Raw genomic sequence first — 7,944 nt, forward strand, 5'->3', positions numbered from 1 at the left:
AAAAAAAAAAAATAGGAATCTGGTCTATTCGTGATCGTACTGGAATAATTTTTCCCCATTTCCGTTTCCGTCGATATAATTCGTCTTTCATTAATTCAGCTACGAAGCGTGCAGTTAATAATTCTTTTGTAGAGAACACGCGATAAAACGAGGGCGGGTCAAGAAATAAAAAATTTGTCGGGAAGATGATGCGAGGAGATTGAAAATCTTGAATTTTATATTCAATTTCCAGCGTTAAAAAAAAAAATATATATTATTTGTTTAGTAATAATTTTCAATAGAAAACAACGTTGTCGCACGAGCGTGACATTATAAGCTTTTAAAAATAATTATTTCTTCAATTATGGGAAGAGAGAAAATCACGGATACAACTTCGACAAGATCAGTAATATAAAGAAATACACGATTTCATCGTGAAACATTAATGCTTAATTAAAATTGTCCGCGGGAACGCTTCTTTCATTTAATTATATCGCCTCGTTTGAAGGATAATTGGCAGAGGCGGTAAAAATGAAAAGATAGATACAGTATGATATTAGATACGACAAATAGAGGTCTCGAATGCACCGCATTAAACGAGTTGAAATACACAGCTCTCTAGCCACCATTACCTTCCATCCTCACGTCCCTTTCGGCAGCTATACTTTCCCCGACCACCGACGTAGGTACGTCCACCCTTGTATGTTCCGTTAATAAGCTTAATAAAGCCCTGCTGCGACTGTCTCCCTGTATTGTCCAGTACACTCCAGATTCCAACGATACAGGGATGGCACTCGAGTTTCACGTAATTTTGGCAAACGGCATCTGGAAATGACTATCATGTTATTTATTTACTTTAATCACTGTTTTGAATATTTTTAGAAAACTTGTGCCAACATTATCAGAATATGTAACTTATTATTTATGCAAGACCAATGTATGGTTTACAAACATTATAAACTGTATTTAACGCTTTAATATATTTTATTATTAATTTAGAGGTTTTCGAAACACGCAGAATAAATGTATAAAGTAATGTAAATCAGATATTTTATCCACAAGTACACATATATATAATCTCAGATATCATTTTTCAGTTTTGATTATATAATCATAATTTTTCTCTTTATTAATATCATTTCGCAAAAAATCCACATGTTTGTGCATTTTTATTCAAAGCAAAATTCGTCTCTTGCAAACTGTTTGGATTTTATTATCATTTGTTTTTTTGGAATGGTGTTAGCACAATTTTTTGAAATTATATATATAAGAGATCTTATAATTTTATAATATAAATATAAAGAGAATATACATAAAACGACATATTATGAAAAGTGATAACAATCCGCCAATTATGTTTCTGTTTGGATGTCGAAATTTACAGCTTCTACCTCCCTGTGCTTACAACAGCGAGGAATGTAAGCTTGACAAGGTCCGGCTTTGAGATGGACATCAAAAGGACGATAATACACAGACGTGAGATTTGCTCTCTCTCGCGCTCAGAATTTCATCCTATTTGGTTGCTCGAGCTTTAAAGTACAAGCTTGGTCGCTTGTTTGGCTTGGGCGCTGCAACATATAAAACCAAGAATTAAATAGAAGCGTTTAAATGTGAAAACTATCCTATAAAAATATTGCAATTTATAAATTGGAATTAAGAACAGAGAAATCAGATTTATAGAAGAGCTTTTCGCGTGTGATAAATTTAATTATTATTTTTAAAAAATTAATCTTTTTGTATATATCTTTTGTACTGTGATGTTATCTTTATCTGCGTATACTAAGTTTGCGGTAGCCGGAAATGAAGTGTGAAAGGGATTAAGAATTTCCGGAAAACCTTCGCGATAAGTCGCGCCTCGTATCCCGTCATCAATCACACTATCAATACAATATATTATATTACCCATCACATGATAATCAGCCAATATAATTTTTTGGCACTTTTTTGATAGTACACGTTTATCTGTAAGCGATATTTATTCCCGGAAGTGATTAATTTTTCGATAATTTTATTAATACGTTTGACACAGTGTTTGAATTTATAGTTGCACGAAGCTCACAAGACGGAACTGTCATACGTTTGCACTACTGACGCGATATACTGCATTACGACATTTGTCCGATACTTTTTTTGGTACCCTCTATACTATATACTTATTTGCCAATACTTAATCTAATCTTAACTTAAAATTGTAATTCACACAGATATGACGAGACTATCGACGTACGTGATATTGTACCATAATAGAATGATGACCACAGCAGTCACCGCATTAATCATAGCGATCAACTAATTCCGTTCCTTTGATGCTTATGTCCTTCCGATGCTTCATCGCGATTATATTTGCACAATAAGTTATCACGACACCACAAATAACATAATACAATGTAGACGAATGTGAAAACAAGTAAACGTTACTTCCGATTCTGTTGGAACACTATGATATGATTCCGAGATTCTCTTAAGCATGTTTCACACTTGACGTTTGCAACATTCATGAGATCATTTTATCTTTGTTGTTTAACGAAAGTTGAACAAAGACAGATGACACTCGCAAAAGTGTTGCTTGCATTATATTATGCGAATTAAATATAGCTGTCAAATTTACATAGTCGAAAAATGTATGTTTTCTTGTTGAAAAATATGCCTGTTAAAATTTTTGTGTTAATTATTTAACACATTTATGTGTTAATTTAACATATTGTTCTTGTGTTAATTGAACTCAAATGTTAAATTATTAAAACAATTGAAAAAGTGTAAAAATAACACAATGTGGACATATTTTTAATTTTACACAATAGATATGTTCCGTATTATTAATGACAGAATTTATCTGTTAAAATTTACAGAAAAAAATATTGATTTTATTATATGTATAATGAGAGTGAGAATGACTACAGACCGTGAATCACTTTTTTTCTAATTTTTAATTTTATTATTAAAAATCTATTGATTTTACACAAAATTTATTTCAAATTACTATAAAGTTTACATTCATTTTGTGTTGAAATCTTAACATAGTATTAGTTTTAGTATTACCATTTAACATGTCTATATTATATTAAATTAACACAACAATTTGTGTGGACTGTTTGGGACATGCGATATATGTGTTAAATTTAAGCCAAATTTTCCAACCGTGTATATGCCAATTGTGGCACAAAAGATTCGAGTATCAAGTCCTGATTAAACGTGACTTTGACATCACGTATACGACTAACTTCGCAATAATTGACATTGAGCGAAAAAGGTAGAGTAAAGAAGAAACACAGGTGACACAGTGTGATATAGAGTCGACACAGGTGCTTTCCTACAATGATACAACTCGACATAGCTAAGAACCAAAGTCGAGATAGTTGAGTCAAAAATCAGGATTACCAATTCCAGTAACTTTTAAAATTTTTATATTTGCAGCTCTTGACATTAATAAACATGTTTTTTCTGTTGTTCAATATACACACATATATAGTTTTGTAATTAATCATCTAAATTAATAAGAAAATAAAATGCAAACACTGTGACGAAATAATATCACTTGATGATGCTGTACGACATCCATGTTTTATTGGGAGAGAAATATTTATGGATTGTAAAAATAATTTATTTGTAGAACATATATTAATAAATAAACAAAGTAAGCATCAATTTTTTTAGAAATATTAAACTTTTATGTTTAATTTTATTTACTTAGTATAATTTGTGTAATTATTATTTATACAGGGTGGACCTGTAACTCTTGCCACCTCGAATATCTTCGAGTCTAGAACAGTTACGAAAAATTTTTTCCTACAGAAGTTTTATAGTTTTTTATACATTTTATAAGCGTGAGTTTTTATTAATATTAATATTAATATTTTATTAATATTAATTTAACTACTTTTTAATAAATTTTTTATGTTTAATATTAATCGACAGTCTTGTAATTTACCTTCCTAATGTTTTTTGAGTTCCTCTATCGAATTACGCAAAAAAAAAAATAGTCGTCCCATTTGAAAAAGTGAAATTGACCTTGAGATCTCCGAAGCGCAGCCACCCCGACGAACTGTGTTACCACCACTCGATAGCCCTTTTGAAACTATAAAACTTTTGTAGGAAAAAATTTTTTGTAACTGTTCTGGTCTCGAAGATATTCAAGGTGGCAAGAGTTACTGGTCCACCCTGTATAATTGTATTTGCAATATACCATAAAAAAAGTAAAAATCTGAGCTTTGCTGATATTAACTTTACGTCAAAAGAATGTGATAAAAAATATAATCTGATAATTTTTTAATTCTTCAATTAAAATCGATGCAGTATGCCGAAGTAATGATGTAAAGTTATAAGATCGAGAAAAAAAAATTTATATCAACTCGAACTAGTGACTATTCGAAAATTATATTGTTTCATCAAGCACTTATACACTGTGTTCAATTGACACAATATCTCTGTGCCTTCTTGCTGGAAAGCAAGCACCCAATATACGCTAGCGTAAATAGATATGTGCGTATATTTGATCCGAGATATATGACGCAATAATAAAATACACGGCAATTACATCGAATATGACATTTTTTAAGCTTGTCGTTCGGAAAAAAAGAAAATCTATAAAAGAAAGTGCGAAGTACGATGGGTGTAAGCATATGGGTGTAAGCATATACATGAAATATATATGTGTATACGATATACATATAATTTCTTAAGAAAGCTAAACTAATAAAAATTTCTGTGTTAAATTTTTATCAAATATTTTTATACGTTTATTTGCATGTTTGTCGGAAAAAAAATAAAGTTGATTTATCAAACAATCGTTTATAGCAATTCAGAATTTGGAATAGCGTATATTAAACATTAATACCGCGTCAATTTATGTAAGAAATAATGATCAAAAATGTGTGTTAAATTTAATAGATATCACAAATCCCAAACGGTCTACACAAATTTTTATGTTAATTTAACATAATATGGATATGTTAAATGGTGACACTAATACTATGTTAATATTTTAACACAAAAAAATGCAAACCTCGAAACAATTTAAAATAAATTTTGTGTAAAATCAACATATTTTTAATGATAAAATTAACTTGAAAAAATGTTATTGATGTTTTGTAATCACTCCCACTCCTACTATAGAATAAATTCCACATTTTTTTTGTAAATTTTAACAGGTAAATCTTATCATTAATAATACGAAATATATCTATTGTGTAAAATTAAAAATGTGCACGTTGTGTTATTTTTAGACCTTTTTCAGTTGTTTTAATAATTTAACATTTGAGTTCAATTAACACAAGAGCAATATGTTAAATTAATACATGAATGTATTAAATATTTAACACAAAAAATTAAACCGGCATATTTTTTAACAAGAAAACAGAAATTTTTTACCCGTGTAATACTCTTCAGATGAAAATGTTCACATTTTACTCGTTATCTCACGTAGAAAAAAAGTTTCACTGTTCTCATTGACATTTCTCGTTATATTAAAATAGATAAAAATTTGGCCGAAAAACGCGAGAAATATATATTTTTCTTCGCCTTTTCTCCCCTGTGAATCGTTTCTGTTCTTTTTTGTTTATAACAGAAATTGCCATGAATTTTATATTTCCAAACTCATGCAAATACATACACATAGCTTTATCTTACATAAAGTGCCTGGTGGCCGGACTCAATTCCGAGAATATTTCTCTCTCTCTCTCTCTCTCTCTTCATCTGTCCTTTCTAGGATCATATGCTATCTCATCTCACACAAAGAAATATTGCCGATGTATCTGACATTAGCACACAACACGCACAGTCCTGTAAGACGGTCTGGCTCACTATTGAGGACCACCCCCTCCCCGCACACGTCGCATTCACTTGTTTTCGTGTTCACTTGTTTCATTATTTCTCACTAAATATTACTCACTTGTCAGTGCTGCGCTGTCTGCTGTCTCGATTATCACGAAAGTTAGTACAAGAGTCTTCCATGATTCTAACTCTCGCGTGTTAATATTCGACGCGTTTAATATACGTTGCGTTAATATTACGTTTAATAAAAAGTTAGTATTCGCGAATAATTCGCGTTATGATTCAAACGCGAAATACAAACTCGGAATACCGGTATCGGATTACAATGTCCTAATAGAATCGGAAGTTGGATATTCAGCGCCCGTTTACAGTATGTACGGTGTAGATATAATTGCGAGTGTTGAAGATACGGATTAATCATCGTTGGTACAGTGCTGTTAACAGGTGGGCGATGATTTATTTTCATTGCCAAGCGTACAAATCAAATCGCGGCTTTTTTACTCGTTGAAAGTGTTCGGGAGTGATCAAACAGAAATTCAGATGATTCTTGCGATACATCATCCATCGCGCAGGGCAAAATTAAATTCCTTTTCATAATAATGGAATATCTTAGAGACGCATCGAAAGCGTGTCTACTGCGCAGACTACTGCGCACAGAAGCGCGTTTGCTTTATCTGGCGCAATGATTCTCGCGTTGCGCGTTATTCGTGGCATTTTTGCTCATCGAAAGCGTATCTCGCGTGTTGAAAGTGCTCGGAAGCAATCGTGAAAATCGCAACAGAGTCTCGGACGATCCTCCGTGATACGTCATCCCTCGCGCGATGTAACTAAAAGCGTTCTCGCGGTCTAAACGCGTCTACTGTGCAAGCTATTGCACATGGTAGCGCACCCATGTTATCTCGCGCGCGAAGATATGTGTTCAAAGGGCGCGTTCCATTTAACGACCGCAACGCTCGCGAGCATCATCTGTCTTTGTTTAACTTTCGGTGAACAACAAAGATGGAATGATATCGTGAGCGTTGCGGTCGTGAAGTGGAACGCGCCCAAAGTGTTCGGAAGTGGTCGGGAGTGTCGTAAGTAATCTTGTAATGCTGTATCATTATCCACGGTACGCGTGATAATTTACATTACTCGCTCTCGTGAAATTCCGATCTAAAAAAGATGTATGCGCCGAGTGCGCATGCGTGGCCATTGCATTTATGCCGCGCCGCGTCGTTCGAAATCAAAGCAAAATTCGGAAGTGTTCGGGAGTGAATGTTATCGCGGGACTTTATACAGTGACTTTTCTCATCGAATGGATTACACAGCAAGGTGTAGTTTGGAGCGGAGGATTTTTTGCCGAGACAGATCATGATTATAACGGCCGGCGAGTAAATTTATTTTTTGACATTTCGTCTTTAATCGCCTCATATATTTTCAGAACATTCATCATATTTTCTATTCTTTTTCTCCAAGTACTCTGCATATTCTTTTTTCATTCTCCCTCCAGTATTGACGTCCCTTTATTTTATAAAATTTGTAAAAATAACATTTTTTAAAAAATAACTATCTTTGCTCTTATCTAAATAACATTATCTTTGTTCTTATCCAAATAACATTATCTTTGCTCTCTTATCCGAATAACATTATCTTTGCTTATCCTTGAATTGCACCGCGATCGACAATAGATAAGCGAGAATATAATATATCGGCAAATTTTTCTATTTTATCCTCTGATGGCTCTATGAATAGATAACGTAAATAACTGCCTATTTTATCGGCTGGTGATCGATGAGTAGATAACGTAGATAACTATCAAGTTTGTCTAGGATATAGAGGATACATATATAGAATATAATATATTATTCATTAACAGAACAGTTTTAATAGAAAATTTGAAATTATTAATAAATTACCAAAAATTTGTTATTTTCTATGAATTATGAATTGCATCACGATCAACAATGGATAAACGGAGAATATATAATATACCAACAAATTCTTTATTATAATGTTTAATTATAAAAAGTAAACAAAGATAGATAGGTTTTTGTTTCTTAAAGACTGTAATTTTGCATATTACTTCTTATGGGGCTTTTATCGTAAAAAATAGTAATTAAAAAAATAACACTCTATAAATTTATGTATAAAATTTAAGAAATTTAATTTAATTATTTTGAGAGAGAGAGAGAGAGAGAGAGAGAGAGAGAGAGAGAG

This window comes from Formica exsecta, unplaced genomic scaffold (genome assembly GCF_003651465.1).
Source record: "Formica exsecta isolate Colony F162 unplaced genomic scaffold, ASM365146v1 scaffold139, whole genome shotgun sequence".
Classification (NCBI taxonomy): Eukaryota; Metazoa; Arthropoda; class Insecta; order Hymenoptera; family Formicidae; genus Formica; species Formica exsecta.